The sequence below is a fragment of the Prionailurus viverrinus genome, chromosome A1, assembly GCF_022837055.1.
Source record: "Prionailurus viverrinus isolate Anna chromosome A1, UM_Priviv_1.0, whole genome shotgun sequence".
NCBI lineage: Eukaryota > Metazoa > Chordata > Mammalia > Carnivora > Felidae > Prionailurus > Prionailurus viverrinus.
The window spans coordinates 126,118,361-126,142,729 of record NC_062561.1 but is presented as its reverse complement, the minus strand read 5'-3'; the positions used below and the strand labels follow the sequence as shown (position 1 = coordinate 126,142,729).

Below are 24,369 nucleotides of genomic sequence, written 5' to 3'. Positions count from 1 at the left end.
TTTAATGCAGACAAATTTGAAGACATGGTGGCTGAAAAGCGGTTCATCCCAGATGGCTATGGGGTCCCTAATCGTGGCCCCTTGGACAAATGGCAGGCTCTGCACTCATGAGAACCTCAGCACTGCCCTTCCCCATTCATGCCCACCAATAAATGCTGCTTCCTGTCAGAAAAATAAATAACTTTGTTCTTTTTCTTATAACAAAAGTAATGTATATTCATCATAGAAAGCCTAACATAAAATAAAAGAGAAGAGAATTTTTAAAACTCACAATCACATCATCCATAGATAACCACTGTTGATATCTTGGTATATGATATATTCCCATATATAAATGGGATGCAATAAACCCCAGATGGTTTCTTATTAGGCTCTAGATTCACAATTAATGTAATTAGACCAAATCAGGGTCAATTCTTTGCTTCCAGGCAGTGGCACTGGATACTCAGCCTGAGGAAGCAAAGGAGGTATTGAATTGGAGGCAGAGAGCTGGTAGGAAGATAATCAGAGCAAAAAAGGGGACAAAACGTACTGAATTCCAGGCAAGGATCCATAATCAGAGACCAGACTCAAGAGAGGCAGGGCCAATCCCAGGTATACACAGAGAACCAGTGACATCTGATCTAGGACAGGGCAAGAGTATAACTTTGGAAGTATGTTACAAACATAGTGAAAGCATCAGATAGAGACATGGATCACGTCGAGAATTGCAGTTGATAAGCAAAAATGAACAACAGAATGGGACCTAGCCCTGAGACACGTAGCACCAAGGCATTAAATGACCTATTGTCAACTTTCTGTGGCACACAGCAAAGGGACCTACGCGGCAAAACCAGGAATGGAGTGGGGTGAGAGTATCTCAGAGAAACATTAAAAAGGGACATTCACAGGGATGCCTGGGTGGCTTTGTCAGTTAAGTGAAGGATTCTTGATTTCAGCTCAGGTCATATTCTCACTGTTGGGCTCAATATGGAGCATGGAACCTGCTTGGGATTCTCTCTCTTCCTCGCTCTCTGCCCCTCGCCCACTCACACTCACGCCTCCTCATTCTCTCTCTCTCTCTCTCTCTCTCTCTCTCTCAAAATAAATAAATAAAATTCACAAAAAAGACACAGACAAAAGGGAAATGTGGGTCACTTGTGTTTCAGGGAGTGTGAAGTGGCTAGCCCTTCCACTTCTAGGTATGGGACAATCAAAGCTATTTCTAAGCCCTGTTCAGTTGTCCTTTGTTGGTTCTGAGAGAAGAGCAGAGCAAAAAAACATGGCATTCATCCTGAACAGAGGAAAAACTGAGACCATCTGATGTGGGTTAGTGGATAACAGCATCCAGACCATCTTCATGACTGCACTGAATGTGACAGTGGCAGTATTGTTATGTGGCATATTCTGATCACGGAAGTGGAATGTATACTGATTCATCATTTGCCATGCTGCCTAGAATCTATGTCAGGTAAACTTGGCAAAATGCCATTACAGGTACACAGTATGCATACTCATCAGCCATGTCAATATGGAAGACTGATAAGCTGAACGTACTGGAACCAGCAAGAATAGCCCCCTTCCTCCTCTAATGCCTTACCAGTGCCTTCTATCAACATCACTGTTCTTGCTGCAAAGAAGAATGTTTAAAGGGTCCAGATCCATCATCTCAGAGCAAGTAATGAAGGATAGAGATGGAATTAATAGGTTAGTAACAAATTAATAACTGACACAAATGCTCTTCAGAGGTCTATAGAATCTGAGTCTCTTTTTTTTATTTATCTTTCTGTTTGTTACTGTTGCTGCTATTATTATTTTAATGAAAATCACTCTATGCCTACAAAGATTTCTGTTGCCAAACATTTTTTTCAGGCACATTTCACAACCACCAGAACAGTAGTATCATCTCTAGATCTTGAAATTTCACTATATTTCATCCTGAGGTATACAGACTCCAATCACTTCTTAATGCTTCCACCACTACTACCCTGGTCCAAGGTCTGAATTACTGTGGTAGCCTCCTGATTTCCCTGCTTCTACCCTTATGAATTTGTCCCTGCAAACTATCCTCAACACAATAGCCAGTGGGATCCTCTTAAATATTTAAATCAGTTTGGGGCTCCTGGGTGGCTCAGTCAGTTAAGTGTCAGACTCTTGGTTTGGGCTCAGGTCATGATCTCATGGTTCATGGGCTCAAGCCCCACAGTGAGCTCCTCACCGGCAGCACAAAGGCTGCTTGGGATTCTCTGTCTCTCTTTCTCTCTTTCTCTCTCTCTCTCTCTCTGTCTCTCTCTCTGTCCCTCCCCTGTTTGAGTTCTCTCTCTTGCTCTCTCAAATTAAATAAATAAACATTTTAAAAACCTAGATCAATTTAAGTCACTCATCTCCTCAAAATCCTTCCATGACTCTCAATACTGCTCAGAGTAAAATCCAAAGTCTCAGAAAGGCCAACTATGGCCCTACAATGATCTTCCCTGACCCCACTAGAGTGTATCTCTGAGAGGGTAGGGATTTTTGTCAGTTTTATTTATTGTCATATTGCTCATACCTAGAACAATGCCTGGCACACATAATATATATTTGTTAAATGAACAAATGCCTCACACCTAGAACTGCCTCACCTCTGAACTTGATTTTTGTGACATAATACATTTCTTCATTGATGGAACCCAGCTTGAACAAGGATATCATGTTATTTGTAGCCAACCAACTCCTAATTGGTAAAATACACTACTCTAATCCCAGGAAATCAGCCCAGTAGAACTTATTAGATACTACTGCTTTCTGGAAGAAGGAAAGGAGGGAGAGAGGAAGAAAAGAGAAAAGAAAAGAAAAACCATTAAGTTGACCCAAACATCTATCAAAATTTCAGCCAATGGATACTTTATTTTCCAATAAAAAGTGTTTTCTGTAGCCCCAGGCTATTAATGAGGAGTTCAGAATCCCAAAGCAAGATGAGGAAGGAAGAACTAATGGAACAGAATGTTAAACATTCAGACAATGTATTCTTTTCTTTCCTTTTCTTTTCATTCCAAATATGCACTTCTACTCCACCTAAAACATTTTTATTAGACTTACTTGATGCTTCCATTATAAATAAAAGACAATAGGTATTAATTCTATTGTCTTTGATTGATCTCCACAAATAAATGGCGTTCTCAGTTCTGCTTATACAACCATTCCACTTGCCACTGTACAATATGCATACATCCAATTCAACACACTTAACAAATACTAATCATAATGAATGCATGAGAGTCATAACTTTCCTATGTGCAACTACTAGTTCAAGTCAATTAAAAGTCTAAGAATGGAGGGGCATCCCATTGGCTCAGTTGGTTAGGCTTCCGGTCCTTTTTTTTTTTTAATGTTTATTTATTTTGGGGAGAGAGACAGAGTGTGAGCAGGAGAGGGTCAGAGAGAGAGGGAGACACAGAATCCGAAGCAGGCTCCAGGCTCTAAGCTGTCAGCATAGAGCCCGATGCGGGGCTCGAACCCATGAACCATGAGATCATGACCTGAGCCGAAGTCGGACGCTCAACGGACTGAGCCACCCAGGCACCCCCTTCTAGCTCTTGATTTCAGCTCAGGTCCTGATCTTACAGTTCATGGGATCTTGCCCTGACTGTATGGAGCCTGTTTGGGATTCTCTCTTTCTCCCTCTCTCTCTGCCCCTCCCCTGCTTGCACTCTCTCTTTCTCTCAAAAATAAATAAACTCTAAAAAATAAAATAAAAGTCTAGGAATGGAGACCAAAATGGAGACTTATTACCTTCTATAGAGGCGGTAGGAGAAAGGAATATTAGCTACTTGAAGTCATTCATTCATTCAATTAATAATTATTGAATACTTACAATGGGCTCTAATGTAGAAGACAAACATGGCCCCTGCCCTTGTAGAGTTTATAGTCTAGAGAAGGGTCACCAAAACTTTTAAGGAGCCAGATAGTAAATATTTTAGATTTTCAGTTGATGAGGTCACATACTCTCTATTCTAGCATGTAGGCATCCACAGACAACACATAAATAAACAACTGTGACAATATCTTCAGGTTGTACAAAACAGGTGCAGGCCCAGATATGGTCTGTGAACAAAGTTTGCAGATCTTTGGTCTACTAGACCAGAAATATGAATCAAATAACCCCTTAAACGGGTATAGAATTGCACACTGTGATAAATGCTACGAAGACAATTACAGGGTCAATAGCATAACAAGGAAACCTAAACTAGTCTGGGGAGGCTAGTATAGATATCCCTCCAGAGAGAAGATGTAACTGAGGTGAAGTTGTCAGCTAGGTGAAGAAAGAGGATCCTTGCAGAATGAACAGCATGTGCAAAGGGCCTGAAGCAGACAGTAGCCTGACCTGTTCAGGAAAGGTAAAAGTGGCTTTTCCTCAATGCTCAAGGTTGAAGGGATGAGTGGGAGCTAAAACCAGAGAGATTTTAAGGGCCAGAGTCCACAGGCCCTGGTAGGCCATGCTACGGATCTGTTCAGGCCTTGGAAGGGGGTGAGGTTATTCACTGAAGAGTCAAATGTCTCCCATGAGTCGGGGACTCATCTACAATAAACACAAAGTTCCTGCCTTCATGAAGCTCATATTCCAGGGGGCAGCCAGAAATCAAGCAAAAACTGTGCAATATAATGTCAAGTAATATACTTGTCAAGAATGTCAAGTAAAATAAATGCTAAGAACAATATCCTGGAATAAATGGAAAGGGGAGGATGGTCCTCTCACCAAATTTGTGTTTGAATTATTCTGTCTGACATGGAGAGAATGCATTGAGAGGGCACATGGGGAATCAGAAAAACAGTTAGGGGGACGACCAACATGGCCCAGGTTATTAAAAAATAATAATAGTATAGCCTGAATTATTGTGGTGGCAGTAAAGATGAGAGAAACAGATGGGCTGGAGAAATTTTTAAAGTTAAGTTTACCAGCCTTGGTGACAGATTTAGTACGAGGGTTAAAGGGTAAGGTGGTGTCAGGATGAAGGATGACTTTCAGGTTTCTTGTTTTGTACAACTGGAAAGATGGTGGTGCCTTTTGCTAAGAAAGGAAATGTGGAAGAGTTCAGCCTGGGAGGGAAGGTGGATGCTCACCTTCGGACATGTGAGTATACAGACCCTGTGGGAGATTCAGACAAAGATGTAGAGTAGGCAGGGATAATTGGTGGATTTGTGCACTCACAAACAGCACTCTGGCCAAGTGAGTGCTTGCCTCAAGAGGCAAGAATTGCTCTGCCCGGGACTGGGTAGAGGAGTCCACCACCTAGACTGAGGTGCAAGCCCAAGGATATGGCCCTATACCCAGGGATTGTGGTCATGTTGATAATAAATGCTATGGTTCCATGTTTCATATTAGTATCATGACAGCTAAAATTTACCGAGTACTAATATGTGTCAGGCACATGGATCGTCTCATTTAATGCTGACACAAACCTATAAAGTATGACCATTATTCTCTCCATTTCAGAAATGAGGAAACTGAGTCTAAGAGTTTAACCAACATAGGGTCACAGATGGTCAACAACAGGGCCAGGACCCAACCCTAGTTGGTCCGACCTTCGGAGCTGAGCTTTTACAGACTGACAGCAACCTGCTCGTGACAGACTCACAAGAAAATGCTGGTAGTGTGTACTAGGGGTAAAGCAGACCCCAGCACAGGAGGAGTGCGCCATAAGTGAGGAAGCCAACAGTGAGGGAAAACCAGAGCTGGGAGCCTATCAACAGTGACAGCTTCAGGGAGATGTTTGGGACTTTTGGGAAGATTAGGCCTTTTCATTGCTGCCAGTGTTATTTTGACACAAATTCTTTCATTTTAGCATACTTGGGATAATGGTATCTGGAGAAACACCTGGAAATACATAGGCAGAGCCTACAGATTACATTGAAATGAGTGTCACCCCCAAGCCAGTGGTTATTAAACTTTTATAAGTTTAAGACTCCATAGGGAGGTTGTTAAAAATTTAGATGCTACAACCCCACCTCTAGAGATTCTGATTCAGTCTCTGGTATCTGCATTATTTTAAGTACCAAGTTATCTTGTCTGTATAATACTCAGATGATAGCTTGAGAACCTTTCCTGAAGAGATTTTTCTTCTTGGCCTCTCATCAAAAGCAGCTCCAGCTAATTCTCATGAAGTTTTAACTTAGTCTTACCTATCAATGAGTAAGAAGGAAGTGTACAACAATATGCAGCAACACTCACAGGAGTAGGCAGTTGGGCCTCATGATCTTTTGCATTGTCTAAGTGATCCAGGACTACAACAAAACATCACAAAGTCTTTCTTCTCTACAGAGTCTCTGGCATCCATTGATGGGTTAATAATGCTCAGAAATGATCAATAGTATTTGGGGAAATTTTTTCACTGACTTAAGAGAAAGAAACTTCAATTGAGGATTTCTGTTTTTCAAAGAAATAACCAGTTTTCCTCAAACCACATTTCAGAATGTCAGTTAAATGATAGGTTCTGTCAGGGAGCCCGGGTGGCTTAGTCTATAGTTGAGTGTCCAACTTCAGCTCAGGTCATGATCTCGTAGTTCATGGGTTTGAGCCCCGCATTGGGCTCTGTGCTGACACCTCAGAGTCTGGAGCCTGCTTCAGATTCTGTGTCTGTTGATTTGCAAAGAGAGCCAGCACCTATAAATTCTAAAGCAGCTTGACAATAACATGACATCCAAGTGCACTATCTGTGGACTCACCTTGTTGAATAAGGAGCAGAACAGTTCAGGTGTGGGACTCACCTGGTGACTTTCATGTGGAGTGAACTGAACGTTAGCATCAGTGTGCAATAGATTAGGAAAAACCAGCCTTGCCCTTAACCTCAGAGAATTAGAGAACAAGATTATATACAATAGACCCTATCAGGAGAGCTGATACATTGCTACATTGCGGAATAGTGAAGCTTTATTAGGGAAGGTAACTCTAAGACTCGGTATGGAAGGACCCAAAGTTCTGTTACATTAGGTGGCTTTCTCCGACTGCCATTTCTCAAGTCCCAACTAGATGACTTCAAGTCCTAGAAAACATTGTCAAACACTAATAAGAAAGCTCTTAGAGCCCTAGTTTAGAGATTGTAAAGGAATATAGGAAATTACCTTATGAACCAGAAAGCAAATTCCATATTCTCAATCGTAATTTTAGGCAGGAAATGAGAAAGACTTCAGATAGAAAGCAAAAACAGACCAAGACTAAGTGATAACCTTAACAACAGAGGTAAGCCAGGAGTGAAAAGGGCAAGCTATCCAACTATTCCTGCTTTCTAAATGGAATATTTCCCAGGAGCTATTCAACTTTCAAGAATTATTTTCTTCACACTGATAAAATGGTTAAGAATGTGCACTTTGGGGTCAGGTTTTGAATACCTGTTCAAATATTTACTATATGTGTGTCCTTGGGAAAATTACTTCACTTTTCTGAGACTCCGTTTTCTCAGCTGTAAAAATAGATAATAATAGTACCTTTATCATAGTAGCATGAGAGGAAATACTACACAAAAAGTACTTAGAATAGTAATTGGCATTTAGTAAGTCTCTTAATAACTATTATTATTACTATTATTATTATTATTATTACTATCATTTGAGGAAAAAGTTTCACAGTAAGGACTTCTTTAAAATGTGTCTCAATTACTTTCAAGATCTATAGTGCAAAGCTATTGTCTTTTATATTTGTAAAGCTAAAATGGACCATTCAGACCCCTCAAAAGGTAAACTACAAAGATCAGCTATATTTTTCATAAACTCCAAGTAAGATCATTTCCTGACTTCTCCAGGAAAACTTCCCTAGAGTTTTCCTTATTTTTTAAGTCCTTGGAGAAAGGGGAGAGATACGCAGTTACACTCATAAATGCACAGACTATCACCAAAGGAACATATAACAAGGCATGGCGACTACAATCAGAAAGGGTCAATACATTGCTGAAGGAGTGGAAAAAAGGAAGAATTACTTTTCATTCCATATCTATTATACCTTTCTGAATTTTAAATCATGTGCACATATTACATAAGCATTAAATCTTCATTTAAATTATTTTAAGAAGAATATGAATGCTCAAGATGATTCAGTATAATATAAAAAAAATACTAGAGTAGGACCCAGGAGACCTGGACTCTATCATTTACATGCTATGACATCATGGTGAGACATTTAATATCTTGTGGGATTCCACAGCTGTAAAATAAAGAAAATAATGCCTTCCAAACCACCTCACTGGGTTTATATGAGGGTCAAATAAGACTACAGAGGCAAATCTGCTTTCCAGAACAGAAAGCATTATACAAATGTAAGATACCCTTATTGTTACTGGAACTCATCCTCCTTGCTTGTTTTGACTCTTGGAATCACAAAAGATGGAAAAATTTGGCTTTAATAATCAGGAGTCATTTATTAGTGGAATAGATGGTGGCCCTTTTCAAATCAAACCCTTCTCTATAACATCCTTCACCTCTCATTCTCCAATCCTATCACAATAGAAAACAATGTTCAAGACACATGACCAGCAGAGTTGAGATCAGCAAGCCAGCAAACCAGAGTCTACTGCAGAGGTGACCATCCCTGGGGACCTCACCCAATGGTTTTACCTTATTTTTCTTTTTGGACCTCACACATACTGTGTTTGAGAGCATCTATACACTGAGGATACCCCAATATCTTGATAGGAAGGACCATGCTTTTGTTTAAATATCACCTCCCCAATATCTAGCATCAATAGATGAGATGAATTCCAAATCAGGAGAAAGGTGAAAAAACCTGGCTCTAACTATGTGACTTTTCCAATCACAAAAGAGGCTGTGCAAACATTTGAATGCAAAGATAAATGCCTTTTCACCAGATGACCCTGTCAATAGATAGGAAAACTCAAGATGTTAGAGAGGAAAGCACAAGCCAAGGAACAGTTTCTGATCTATCTAAGTTATTTCAGACTTCTATCCCTGGAGCTGAATTCTATCTGCAGCCAGCCTCAACTCCAACTGAATGGCCCTCTTAAGCTTCTCAGTTCTTCTAGCATGAAGATGTTTCTAAACTGGCATGTCTTTCTAAAAGCTTATATATAACAGCATTATAAGAAGCTATTTCTCTTTTATGGGCTTTGCCATAAGAGTAAACCAATAGTTACCAAGCATTTATTGTGTGTCAGGCTCTTTCAAATATGTAATCTTCTTTATCCATTGAAATCTACAAAATAACAACTATTAATCTTGTTTTACAGTTAAGAAACCTGAGCTTTTGAGAGTCCCAAAGGAACCTGTTCATAAATGTCCGGCCAAGTTTTGAATCCAGGTCTCCAAATACTAGATCCACTGTTCCTTCTCTTCATCCTGGTGCTCCTCAAATTTAATTTACCATTGAAAATTACCATTCTCAAACACTGAAATATCTTAAGTGTAATATTTAGCTATATTACATAAAGAGCTAAAAATAAAAGCAAAATTCATACCATAAATTAGATATTTGAAGTTAAGGCATAAGCTTAAATTGCAGAAGGGCCAAAGGCAGTGTGGACAATACTTCAGCTCCACCTGAATTGTGTCACATCAGCACTGAAGGTAATTATGGCCCCTCCGTGGGCTACTGCACACATTTGTGCAGGTTGTGCACTGCATAATAGTGTGTATGAATGGTGCCCCCTGCAGGTATCAGTACACATCCTCAACAACTATTCACAGAAACCCTACTGCCCCCATGGGTATCCCTTGCAATTATAACTACAAAATCTTAAAGTTTAATTCTCTTTAGAAAGACAAATTCACCGAACTCCATATTCAGCAAGTTTTTACTATTATTCAAGCTCCACTGTGGAGAAACAAAAATTTTTTAGCTTCCCACACTAATTTTCAGGCTTGAACTTGTCTCTGATTTTGCTATTCTGAGAAGGGTTGGAGAAGCTAAAGAGTAAGAGATGTGGAAATGGTCATCACTAACCTATTTTATTCAGATGAACACTAAAGCCAACACATCACTTTCCAAATAAGTCAGCCTCCTTGTCCCAGACCTAGAGCTCCAAAACCCCAAAAATCAATGGTCTAAACTCATCCAAACTTCTGGACACCCAGAAAGGGTCAGAGAAGTAGCTCATCAGGTCAGATTGCATTTATCTCCTGAAATTCAGGGCTAATGAAATGAACCAGAATAATTCCAATTTCTCACTTTCAATGTAGAGGACAACATTCCCCATGAAAATAGAAGTATCTGGACCTGTCACCATCAGGGTTCTGCGGGAAGCAGATGGAACACTTGAAGTCAAGATAACATAAGGAGGATTTATTTACAAAGCTGTGGTGTGGATATAGGGGAGCCGCAGGGACAAGGAAGTAACTTGCAACTTATTAGTAGCCAAACTGTTACTGACGAGGCCAAAAGAGGGGAAGGGAAGGAGAAGGCACCGGAACCTAAAAGTAGAGAATGTGGAGAGACCACGACTTGAGAACAGCTATGATTCCACAGATGGCTATGGCCATTTTAGGTGACCTCACAGTGGGGAACCAGGATGAGGAGTCCTGGGCCTCATCCATCCCTCTCTTCTGATCCTCTGGGTTCTGCATTGAGCAGACATAACTGGAAGCCAAAAGAAAGAGAGGCACTTTGTGGAATCCACACAGGGCAACTTTCAGAGCAGAGCCAGGTGGAGAAAAAAACAAAACCATAGAGAATGAGGGAGGTGGGAATGACCAGGAAACAAAAGCGGGATACCTGGCACAGCACCTGAACTATCTTGAAAATAAAATGTCCACCTCCATAGTTTCTCCATCCATCTCTGATTCTGATTCCTACCTTTATGTACATGGCCCTTTAACAGACCTCTAGATGTTACTTAAGTTAGTTTCTTTTCAACTCTGAGGACAGAGTTCTAAACTCATCTTCACAGAGACCACACTTAAGCCATTTATCCATGAGGACATCATGTGGGGAAGATCGTATTTGAAAAGCAGCATTACCTTTTATACATATACATGAGCAGATCATGCTTATTTTCATTTGGGGAAATAGATATGTTTACGCAACTTCAACTCTACTTAAATAAAGTGCTATGCGTCCATCATCTCCATCTGAGGAGCCTCTGTACCAGCTTCCCCAGCAAGGCCATCTGACACTGTGGTCTTGGCCATCAGGATCCTGAACAAAAATAGCAGCAATGCTGAAGGTCACATGTTCCTATTTTACTGAATTTTTATTTGATTGAAGCCTGATTTCTTCTTAGAATCATATTTTAAGGCCTATTCTCAGTTATTCCATCAAGACTTGTAGGTATAAAACGTCGAATTACCCCAGCTAAGGAGAACTGTCCCTCCGGGTAGCAATTTCCTCTCCAAGCACTTGGGGAGACTATGGACCTCTCTAGAGGTTTGATAACTCATCAAGCCTCAATATAAAAACTGTTGTGGTGTATGGGATCAGAGGCTGGGAATAGGGATGTCGAGAAACACATCTTCCACCAGTCTGAGGATAACTGCTATGCTTTGTTTCTCTGTAAATCTGCTGGAAAGGTAAGACTGGAGTCGATACATGGGCTAGAAATCAGGAAATGGCATTCTAGGAAATACAGGATTTCAATGAATCTAAGATGCCAGCAATTTGTAAGACACACCATTTCTTTATGTACCACTAAGAAGGAAAAAGGACTGTCAATCAGTGACACCAACTCCTTGCTTCTTTGAAATTTGTTTCATTTATTCTAAGGGATTTGGGAATTCTTACCTTCCTCTGGTTGGTCACTTGTCCTATTACAATTAGACCTTTTGCACATATCTCAGTAATACATGGAACATGGCTCCAACTACCTGTGGGTGACTGCCTTTCTTAAGGACCCAAGGTCCTTTAAAATGACTGGACTGTCTCCATTCTGCCAAGATGGATATTTGCTTCAGTGACATCAAAATTATGTTTCACTGCTCTATTTTGTGCCTTTGTGTACACAGCTAACCAACTTGGATGTAAATTATAAATAAATAAATAATAAAATAAAATAATACTAGAAAAAAATAACTGACATGAACCTCTTCACACACACACACACACACACACACACACACACACACGCATGCACACACACAAAAACTGGCTTGTGTCATTTCCCTGCCCAAAATACCTTCTTCTGCACTTAGGGGAGAATCCAAAATCCCTACCAGAGCCTACATGGCCATGTGTGAGGAGGCCTCCAGCAGGTTCCCTGGCTTCATCCTGTGTCAGACACTCCAGACACACTGGGTTTCTGCCACTTCCTCTAGAGCTCCAACCTCTTTCTCCCCTCAGGGCCTTTGTATAGGCTGTTCTTGCTGCCCTTGGAATCAGAATGTTCTCCCACTGCTGTAGAGCAAGTGCTGTCTCATCTTTTACTGCCTTAGGTGTCACCTCCTTAGAGGCCACCCCTGACCTCACTGAAACCCACATAAAGTAGATTCATCCACCCACGTGCCGCTGCCTTTCTTCTTTCTTTCTCTCTCTCAGGCCCTTCTTTATTTCTTTTATAACTTTTCATGGTGTGTGTGTGTGTGTGTGTGTGTGTGTGTGTGTGTGTGTGTGACAGAGAGAGACAGAGAGAGAGAGACAAAGAGAGAGAGACCCCCACTAGGACATGAGTCCCCTGACTGTAGGAACATGGCCAACTTGATTATCTTCCCCACCTTCCTCACCATCAGTCTCTCAGCCCCTGCATTTCCTTTGTAATATGTATTATAATTTGCTGTTCGTTTGCTTTCTCTTTACCTGTTCTTAGACCTGGTATCTTCTCTATTAGAATCAAAGTCCCTCTGTACAGACTCTATCTTCAGCACTCAGAACTCTACTTGGCATGTATATGGTGTAATTTGCCCAAGGACTTGGAGTCACCGAATGGGCAAGATTTGCACCCAGGTGGTCTTTGTCCAGAGCTCTCTCTCTTCTCCACTCACAGGACTGCCTCTGAGATGGTCCTCCTCTCTCAGAGAGAAAGCAGAACACAAGCTCCACGCAGTCTGCTCTTGTGGTCTGCCTCCACTGTTGGAAACAGAGCAGATGTTCACTCTCTATCTCCCATGTCTCCCACACAAGTTGGCTGCACTAACTGAAAAGGCACAGGCTGCTGAGCCAATAAGAAAACTCTGCACCTTATCTCTGGTCCCAGCTGTTTAGGCTGAGTGGAAACAAGATCTGTTTCTCCAGTAGGCAGGAGAGGCTGCTCTCGTTGGCAGTCAGAAAAGAAGGACAAAGGCAGCATCAGAACACCAAGGTATCAAACTCTCAATTTCTATCAGCTTTCCCACCCTCCCCACATTATTCATTTCTTTCAGTTGAATCACAAAAAGAAACAGGATAGACAAAGGTACAAATAGCATCATCTCGTTCTCATGGGGAATGTGTCATCATTCCTTTTGTATAAACTACTGAAGCTTTGGTATCTTTCTTCCCTCTGGTGCTGCTTTCTGCTTTTCTCTGCCTTTCTAACTCCTCTGCTTTCTCTCTCCCAGGGAATTTGTTTAGCATGAGCACTTGTGCCCATGTCTTTTAAACACAGCTCTGGCTGCATTCCCAACGAAGAAGGAGGAAGCCTTTGTGGCCCAACTAACTCAATAAGCTTCAATTATTCATGGAATATTTATTAGGTGGGAAGAAAGCAATGATTCCACCATTTGTAATTAGTCCACAATCTATCAGAGGATTAAATTAACTCCCTGTCATCACAGAAGTCACTTCATCCTTAAACGCAGGAGTGGCTTATGCCCAGTTGGGAAACTGTTTAACAAAGGGGTCATGGACACACAGCACTTATGATGCATGGTACAAACAGAAAACAGGGTTTATGGTGGGGGGTGAGGGGATGACAAGCAGAGTAGTAGTAGAAGGCCCAGTCCCCTGAGCTCTCTCCCAGGAGCTTTAGCCAGGCATGTATGAACCTGAAGCCCCAAGGTCAGCTGTTTTATCTTCTTTTATGAGATGATCAGCCAGGTACAGCCACAGGAGGAGACACAAGAGAACTCAAGAAGACAAAATCTATTACACTCCCAGGTCCTAGAAATGGGACCAGGTGGGATCACATGGAAAAACACTAGCATGGCCAGAAAGCAGAAGACAGGAGTAATGAGAGCAACTATGTCCTGGCCTTTACTGGGGTTCCTCCCAGGGCAAGGATAGTTTGGGATCAGCTAGTGTGAATAATTTTGGTGGGCTTTGGCTATAGGGGTTGTCCCTAGTTGCCTCATACATGGCCCTGGGATAATTAAGGCAGAGGTGTACTGCTTCCTGGGATGTAGAGCCAGATGGAGGAAGTTGCCTCTGGACTGGTTGGTTTGCATATCAAAAGCATGGTCCTGCTGAGCCCCTGCTATCTCTGGGTCTGCCCTGGTTTCCAGAGGGGCAGTCTCTCCCCAGCTAGAAAGACTTGCCAAGATGTCAAAATATCACAGTATCAAGAAAAAGTAATAATATACACTTCAATGTTCTAGTAGAGCAGAGGCTACTACCATTAGTTCCAAACATTTGCAGGGACAGAAGACAGGGAATATCTATGTGACTATAACACTGGATGCTCTGTTAAGGAAGTGGCCTTGTTTCAATATGTGAAAGTTGGTAAAAGTGTAGATCTTAAAAGTTCTCAACACACACACACAAAAATCCAATATGGTGATGGATGTTAACTAGACTCATTGTGGTGAACATTTTGCAATACATACAAATATCAGATCATTACATGGTAGACCTGAAACTAATATAATATGGTATGTTAATTATGCCTCAATAAAAAATAAGCTAATAAAATGTAGGGTTTCTTGTTTTTCAGGTATAGTAAGACCTATAGATCAGGAGATGAATGTCAGTGAAAAAATAGTGTGTTATACTTAGATCCCAAAGGGCTGGGCATGCCTGGCCAAGGGGGTCACCCAGGAAAGCACCAGTGAGTCAGGAGGTAGATGGGAGAGAGGGGGGAGGGAAATGGGGGCAAGAGCCTTAACTATAGTTTCCACAGGAAGGAATGAGAGCTGCAGGCAAGATGATGAGGCTTAAGGCTGGATAGCTTGAATATTTCCATAGCCTGTATGGCACAGGGGCTGCCCTTTCTTGCCTGGTACCCAGCCCTGAGGACATGTGAGCAAGCAGACAGTAGCCTGGGATATCACAGCTCCATAAAGGAGGTAGTTGAGGGGTGGGCTCTATATCTGCTGGTTTGCAAATAAAAGATACTAGTAGGCTCATCACTCCCTATCTCTAGGCATTGGCTAACCCTGAGAGGGGCAGTCCTAGCCTCTGCAAGGCCCCAGATGTCAAAGCATGGAAAATGCATAAAATAAAAAGACATGGCCAATATAATGAGTCCCCAAGCTGGGGAAACCTCTTCCACGTGAATGGAAGATTGAAACCATTCACGAGGCTATGATCTATGACTCCTAGAGAGGGTGACAGAGAAATCCACTTGGAACCTGAAATTGGCTTTTTTTTTTAATGTTTATTTACTTATATTGGGAGGAAGAGAATAAGTGGGAGAGGGACAGAGAAAAAGGAGGAGAGAGAGAATCCCAAGCAGGCTCTGCACTCAGAACAGAGCCCCACTCAGGGCTCGATCTCACTGTGAGATCATGACCTGAGTTGCAATCAAGAGTCTGACACTTAACCGACTGAGCCACCCAGGTACCCCTTTATCTTTTTTAATATTTATTTATTTATATTAAAAGAGAGATAACAAGTCGGGAAGGCTGAACTAGGTCTTTATAAGTAGAGATGATTAGAGGATAGAAGTGATAAAGTGGAGCTGGAGACAGGATGGAGCGAGGAAGGGAGGGAAGAATACCTTCCAGTCAGTGAAAAAGGTAGAGGCAAAAAGGCCTCTAGCATCCTATGGTCACAAAACCCATCCCTTTCCTCCAACTCTTATTAAATTAAAGATTTAATATGTGCCAAAGAGTATTAAAACATAGCTGAGGTAAATGAGGATTGTCCCTACACCTCACAGGGTAGTGGTGACGATTATCTGACTGCTAACACAATTGCTAGTGCAGCGCCTGCATACAGAAGATGGCAGGAGAGGTTGACTTCTTCCCCTCCCCTCCACCTTCCTCCCTTCTGATTCTTCCTCTCCCCTTCCCCACAACTGCCCCTTCCCCATGAGACGTCTAGCTAATCTGCCAGCACTCTTCTCAGTGATGCAAAATCTCCCTGTTATGTTCTGTTTTTATGCCCCTAAAATTCATATGCTGAAGCCCTAACCTCCAATTTGATGGTATTGGGGCATGATTAGGTTTACATGAGGTCATGAGGGTGGGGCCCCTGATGGGATTAGTGCCCTTACAAAAAGAGACAAGGCCCAAGCTCTCTCTCTCTCCCCCACACATGAAGTTACAGGTACAAGGCAGCCATAGAAAGAAGCTATCTGCATGGCTAACATTAACAACTCAGGCAACAACAGATGTTGGCGAGGATGCGGAGAAAGAGGATCTCTTTTGCACTGCTGGTGGGAATGCAAACTGGTGCAGCCACTCTGGAAAACAGTATGGAGGTTCCACAAAAAATTAAAAAGAGAGCTACCCTATGACCCAGCAATGACACTACTAGGTATTCATCCAAGGGATACAGGTGTGCTGTTTCGAAGGGGCACATGCACCCCAATGTTTATAACAGCACCATCAACAATCACCAAAATATGGAAAGAGCCCAAATGTCCATGGATGGATGAATGGATAAAGAAGATGTGGTATAACATACAATGGAGTATTACTTGGCAATCAAAAAGAATGAAATCTTGCCATTTGCAACTACGTGGATGGAACTAGAAGGCATTATGCTAAGCGAAATTAGTCAGTCAGACTAATTTTAAAAAGAAAATTTAAAGAAAAATTTAAAAAAAGAGGCTAACTGTAAGCCAGGAAGAGTGTTCTCAACAGAACCCACCCATGCTGGTACCCTGACCTTGGACATCTGGCCTCCAGAACTGTGAGACATAAATGCCTGTGGTTTAAGCCACCTTGTCTGTGGTATTTTGTTATTGCAACTCTAGCTGACAAAGGCACCACCAAACCTCCTGGGAGAACAAAACCCAGGACACCTGGGTAGCTCAGTTGGCTCAGTCTGATGCTTGATTCCAGCACAGGTCATGATCTCACAGCTCATGGGTTTGAGCTCCACGTCAGGCTCTGTGCTGACAGTGTGGAGTTTGCCTCGGATCTTCTGTCTCCCTCTCTCTCTGCCCCACCCTTGATCATATGCTCTCTCTCTCTCAAAATTAAATAAACATTAAAAAAAAAAGGAACAAAACCCTTAACTCCAAAACAGGAAATGGAGATGAATATGCCTTTGATGACATTCTCCTAGGTGACAAAGATTAGTAAAATGTCTCCCCTTTAATAAACTAAGCTACATTATTTTTTTTATTTATTTTTTAATTTACATCCAAGTTAGCATATAATGCAACAATGATTTCAGGAGTAGATTCCTTAATGCCTTTTACCCATTTAGCCCATCCCCCCTCCCACAACCCCTCCAGTAACCCTCTATTTGTTCTCCATATTTAAGAATCTCTTACGTTTTGTCCCCCTCCCTGTTTTTTATATTATTTTTGCTTCCCTTCCCTTGTGTTCATCTGCTTTGTGTCTTAAAGTCCTCATATGAGTGAAGTCGTATGATTTTTGTATTTCTCTGACTAATTTCACTAAGCATGATACCTTCTAGTTCCATCCACATAGTTGCAAATGGCAAGATTTCATTCTTTTTGATTGCCAAGTAATACTCCATTGTATATATATATATATATATATATATATATATATATATATATATATACCACATCTTCTTTATCCATTCATCCATCCATGGACATTTGGGCTCTTTCCATACTTTGGCTATTGTTGATGGTGCTGTTATAAACATTGGGGTGCATGTGCCCCTTCGAAACAGCATACCTGCATCCCTTGGAAAAATACCTAGCAGTGCAACTGCTGGGTCATAGGGTAGTTCTAATTTTAATTTTTTGTGGAACCTCCATACTGTTTTCCAGAGTGGCTGCACCAGTTTGCATTCCCGCCAGCAGTGCAAAAGAGATCCTCTTTCTCTGCATCCTCACCAACATCTGTTTTTGCCTGAGTTGTTAATAGCCATTCTGACAGGTGTGAGGTAGTATCTCATGTATTTCCCTGATGATGAGTGATGTTGAGCATTTTTTCATGTGTCAGTTGGCCATCTGGATGTCTTCCTTGGAGAAGTATCTATTCATTTCTTTCACCCATATCTTCACTGGATTATTTGGTTTTTTTGGGTGTTGAGTTTGATAAGTTCTTTATAGATTTTGGATACTAACCCTTTATCTGATATGTCATTTGCAAATATTTTCTCCCATACTCTCAGTTGCCTTTTAGTTTTCCTGATTGTTTCCTTCACTGTGCAGAAGCTTTTTATGTTGATGAGGTCCCAGTAGTTCATTTTTGCTTTTGTTTCCCTTGCCTCTGGAGACATGTTGAGTAAGAAGTTGCTGTAAGCTACGTTATTTAAAGAAATCTCAGAATGCCAGGATCTTACAGGCTTTTGACCCAGACAGTTGCCTGCAGAGATACCTGGTGCCAATATTACTCACAATGCAGCTCCTAGAACACCTTAATCAGAAATTAGCCAGAGTGCCTGTTATAAAACTCAAATGTCTGCCACCTGTTACATGAGACATGCTAGCCAGGATCTAGAAGTCTATATTTTAACAAGCTCTGCAAAGCATTCTTATGAACAGCAGCATGTAAGAACCACTGACAGATACACTCTGACCACCACCACATCATCTCTACCTAAAAACTCTACTACAGATTGAGACTTGGACGGCCATAGAGAACCTTCTTTAAATCCTCACACTGAAACCATGGTCTAGGCACCAGCAGCATGGCAGCACGTGGGAGCTTGTTGGACCTGCAGAATCCCAGGCCCCAGACAGTCCTATTGCCTCTGCATTTTTCTATTAGAGCTTAGAAATGGTACTGTGCTCCAGGAAACCCAGGCTGACCCTAAGACCTTGTAAATGCCTTCAGGATTTGCCTTTTAAGTTCCTGCTGTCAAGATTTCAAAATCAAATTCAGCTACTCAGAAAAACCCAGAGAAGAATGAAGGGGAGTGTTGAGGGATTCCCATTTGAGAGTAGCCTACCATTGGTGGGAATCTAAGTGTGGACAATTAGAGGAAAAGATAATGTTTTGATGGCTGAGGTGACAAGCTTTGCATTAAACGTCCCTGATGCCCATTTTACCCCTATAGCAGAGACTACAAGTTGTCCCCTATTAACCATTCTCCTCTGGTTTCATTGAATAGAACCCCAGATATTTAGTTGGTATTTTAATGCCCAAGAACGAAACCACACTGGGGCGCCTGGGTGGCTCAGTGGGTTAAGCAATGGACTTTGGTTCAGGTCATGATCTCACAGTTCGTAGGTTTGAGCCTCGCGTTGGGCTCTGTGCTGACAGCTCAGAGCCTGGAGCCTGCTCAGTTTCTGTGTCTCTCTATCTACCCTACCCCCCCGGCCCCACTTGCAGCCTGCCTCTCTCTCTCTCTCTCAAAAATAAATAAACATTAAAAAATTTTAAAAAAAGAAAGAAAGAAAGAAACCACATTACTCAGCCATTCTAAAGTTAGAGTATGTGCATGAAAGTTCCGACCAGTGAGATGTAAACAAAAGTGTCTTTTGCAACTTCTGGGAATTGTCCTTGTAGGAAAGGATCACGCCCTTATTCATCCTTCCTTTCCTCCTGGGTAGAATGTAGACATGATGGCAGAAGAGTGGTTCCTGATGATGTCATCAACTGAAATTCTTAAATGTCTATTCTGTTTCTGCCATTTTATTCAGAGTTCTCTTTTACTCTCAGGTGAACCAATTCTTAAGTGATATGAACCCCTTTTATACTATAACATGGTTCCAGCAATATGAGCTGAGTCACTCTTGTGTCCTCAAAAAGACAGAGTATCTTGACTATAAGAAAAAAAAATCCCATCACTCAGGGGGATTTAGTACTTTTCTGGGCATGGCTGGGTCTCCTAGCAGAGAATAAATTGAGGGAGAAAGGGAAGTAAGGAACAGAGCATCAAGGTCCTACCCTTTCTTCTATAGGGGACTATGCTTGGCCTTTATGTTGCCATAAATACTTCCAGAAAGAACTTCATTAACCCCGCTAAGCTCTTACCAGTACTCTTTCTGCTTGCAGCTGGGAATTCTAAACTGTATTTCTCTTACTGCAATTCAGACAAGTCTCTCCTCTTCATTTGTAGTGAAAAAATACATACAGATACCGCCTGCTACAAACAACCCTTCAGTATAAAATCTTATATGCATCCATTAGACAAAAATCTAATTTGAGGACATACTATGTGCAAGTAGCTGTGGTAGGCTTGGGGCAGAATAAAATCTTCCTGAAAGCTGTTTTTAATTCGTGTACTTGTCTTCAAAAGCCAAACCACTGACTCCAGGCAACAGGCCAATTATTTCAAAGAACAGCTTGGGCCTTGACCTTGAAAACATTATTCAAGGAATTCACCCTACCGAAAATCAGAAACATGGTTTGGTTTGGTTACTACATGATTACCTCCCTTATGCTTCCCCTCAGACTCTTTTTTTTTTTTTATTTTTTTAATGTTTATTCATTTTTGAGAGACAGAGAGAGGGAGAGCAAGAGCATGTGAGCATGAGTGGGGGGAGGCCAGAAAGAGGGAGACAGAATCTGAAGGAGGCTCCAGGCTCTGAGCTGTCAGCACAGACCCTGACGCAGGGCTCAAACTCACAGACCTCGAGATCATGACTTAAACCTAAGTCAGACACTTAATGGACTGAGCCACTCAGGCACCCCTCCCCTCAGACTCTTAAATGACTTTTCATGACACTTATATAAATAACCCTTTCGATGATATGGGAGAAGTTCTCTAACTGCACCTAAGTTTTCTTTCTTCTTGCCTCTCTCTCTTTCCCTCCCTTCCTGCACCTCAGTCTCTTTTCTCTGTAAGGAGACGTGATAAAGAACCACATGCATTTCCTAGCACAAAACAAGTCTTCCCTAAATCTGACTTCTTCAGTTTTATGCTCTATATTCATTCTATAGTCTACCTCTCGCACCATACCATTTAGCAAATATTTGTATGAGCAGAAATCATGACTATTTTGTTACTTCTACATTTCTAATATTACTACCAATTACCAATTATACACATTGGTCTTCAGGAGGTTTGTCTAGAAGGCACCATAGTCAAAATACGAACCAATCAGATAATGTATATTTATCATTACAATGTGTTCCTGTGGCTACATTTGAATGTGGAAGTGCCTCTTCTGAAACTGTTGTAAGAAACCACTTGACTAAGTTGAGCCAAGAAGCCATGAGGATCTGCAACAGAAGCTACTGGAAGGCTGGCTGGCTTTCCCAAGGCTGTGGTTTGGGCTGAAAGGAAGAAATCAGACTGACACCCTGTTAATGGGGTGTGAAAATGGGATGCTTGGACTAACCAGAAGGCAACCTCCTTCCCAGACACAAGCAAATGCAACTGCCTTTTTCACAGCTCACCTCACTACTTCCGTGGCAGCTAATGAAATCGTGTAATTTAAAAGGGCTTTTCCAGAACCACTAGGTAAAGCTGCTATGGAGCATTCACATGATGATAAGAAATAACACTCACTAAGTGGGGCATCATGCATTCAGGGAACAAGGAGTCCAAATCATCCCAGGGCCAAGCCTTTTTTGGAGTGCCAGGGCTGGAGCAGAGCAACTTCTGTACCTTAAACTTGACCCACTCACCACACTATACAACCTGGGGCAGACACAAGCCAGTAGTATAAGAAGTCTCTGTGTGAAGCCTGAAGGCAGAACTTGAGGACACATCCCAGTATCTAAAAGGAAACAACCAGGGTTAATTTCTAAAGGCTGGCCTTTGTATAAATGCTTTAGACACACTTAATGGCATGTTCACTGAGAAGAAATTTTCTTACTCGTTTTTCACAATTCTGCAGTTACAGGCATAGAAAGAAACAGGGCTTTTTCCATTCATCTGGTTTGATGTACTATTTTTTCTTATCCATTTCTCTCAACATCCTGCTGGGCCTACGCTGCTAAGAAAGCCTCTTACATACTTGGGGTTTGTGGGGAAAGCAGGACACCGGGAAAGGAGGATGTAGGGAAGCTCTTGATGAATTTGAACAGGAAATGTCTTTAACAAATGAAGCCTCTCTTCCCTTGCCTAATTCTGAAATGCCTCTGGCTTGAAAGCTCCCCATATGCTCGTTATTTATGTATACCACGCAAATTCTAAACAAAGAGCTCCATTCTTGGTCCCCCCCACCCCCACACCCTCAAGCAGCAAGGAAATTTTCCACCAGAGAGATATAGGGGTATCCGGAACATAACGAAACCAAGAGTCACTGCACAAAACGTTATTGGCAAAAGCCACATCTAGGGTTGTGTGGACAACGTGGAGTCGATTATCCCTGCAGTGATGAATTTGTGTGTTTGCTTCTGGGAAGTCCAAACCTTCAAGTGGTCCCTGTATTAATTTTCCAGAGCTGCTGCTGCTTTAACAACCGGAATGTACTGTCTCACGGTTGTGGAGGCTGGAAATCTGAGATTAAGGTGCCAGCAGGTCTGGTTCCTTCTAAGGACCATGAGGGATTTCTATGGCCCTCATCTAGTTCCTGGTGATTTGCTGGCAATCTTCTGTACTTCCTGCTTATAGAAACATCACACTGATCTCTGCCTTCTTTGTTCACAAAGCATTCTCCCTGTTGTCTTTGTTTGTCTCCAAATATCCCCTTTTTATAAGGACATGAGTCATACTGATGGGGCACCTGGGTGGTTCAGTCATTTAAGCTCAGGTCATCATCTCACAGATCATGAGTTCGAACCCACATCGGGCTTTGTGCTGACAGCTCAGAGCCTGGAGCCTGCTTTGGATTCTGTGTCTTCCACTCTCTCTGTCCCTCCCCCTGCTTGCACTCTCTCTCTCTCTCTCTCTCTCTCTCTCTCTCTCTCTCTCTCTCTCTTTCTCAAAAATAAATAAATATTTTTAAAACATTTTTTTAAATAATAAATAAGGACATGAGTCATACTGAATTAGGACTCACCCTAATGACCTTCTCCTAACTAATTATAGTTACAAAGACCATTGTCCAAATAGGGTCATAGTCACAGGTACTGGGGACTTCAACACACAAATTTGGGGGGACACAATTCAATCCATAACAAGGCCCAATATGAAGCATCCTGACAACGAAAGTGAAAAATCAGCCGTGGGAACAGTTAGTGGGATGATTATGTTGTTAGCCTTTCGGAAAAACCATGGCCTTCCTGGGGCTTGGAGAGCACATTTATGGGCTCCAAAAGTCCTTCAGGGAGAGCTAACCTCTGAAAGGTTCTCTTTAAGAATAAGGAAGTGGACAATTCAAGAGGAGCAGTTAGGTCTGAGCCCTCTGCTCTCAGAGGGCCAGTCCTTTCTCTCCTCAAGGAGATGGATAAAAATCAACCTAATCTGAGGGAGCAGTGGGTGTGCCAGGCACTAGGCTTCCCCTACTCAAAACCAGCCTTTCTTCCCCCAAATTCAAGGCAGATGGGGAATAGTCACCCTTTGGTTACCAGTCTTAATTCCATTCTGCTCTCATCCAAATAATTAATTCCTTCCTGCCTCCTTCCCTACTCTCTTCAACCTCAAATACCAAGAATATTGTCCATAGGAAATTCAAAGGAAAACATAAAGTGGGAAGTAACAATTTTACAGGCAGCAACGTGTATGATATTTACCAATCTCTCTCTATAGAGCCGTGTCCATGCTAGCCCGCACACAGGCACTTGAGACTTGCAAATTTTTTCATGCTGTTTTGGCTGAACTTTCTCAGGATTCAAGAGAGTAGGCAAGCTATTTGTATACAATTGTTTTCCAAGTCATTTTGTTTGTTTGTTTCCTTCAAAGCCATCTGTGCCCTCCCTGTTACACAGGGGAATAGGAGGGCTCTAGAGAAACAAGGTGTCAGAGAACCAGGCTGGGATGGAAGTGCCAGCCTGCTCCTTGCTATGCTCAACTGGCCTTGGTTCAAGCAGTCCCTGACCCGCCTTCACATCTAAGGAGAGAGCACTAAATCAGAAGCTCCAGTGCACCCGCACAGCTTACACTTGATGGGCTTCACTGTAGGGTAATCAAGCAGAACTTTACTGTTTCATTGAGAGACCCCCAAATGTCCATAATTGTAGACCACTGGTCTTCACCCCTCCTCCTAGGGGAAGTGAGCCCGAGATGAAGAACTCCAGGGGCCCAGAGGAGGAAGAAGCTAAAGCCCTCACTGTTTAGCAGGTTGTGATAGGAGAAGTGGGCATTAACACTCTTCCACGGGGGTGCCTGGGTGGCTCAGTTGGTTAAGCGTCTGACTCTTGACTTCGCCTCAGGTCATGATCTTGCTGTTCTTGGAGTTTGAGCCCCACAATAGTGCG

The 24,369-nt window shown here is 42.0% G+C and overlaps 1 long non-coding RNA gene across 1 annotated transcript; it reads left to right on the top strand.

Moving 5' to 3' along the window:
• The first annotated feature begins 64 nt into the window (after positions 1-64).
• LOC125173371 (uncharacterized) lies at positions 65-18,694 on the top strand. Its single transcript, XR_007155006.1, has 3 exons — positions 65-164; positions 4,985-4,991; positions 18,683-18,694. It is a non-coding gene; the product is annotated as an uncharacterized LOC125173371 (long non-coding RNA).
• Positions 18,695-24,369: the final 5,675 nt, after the last annotated feature.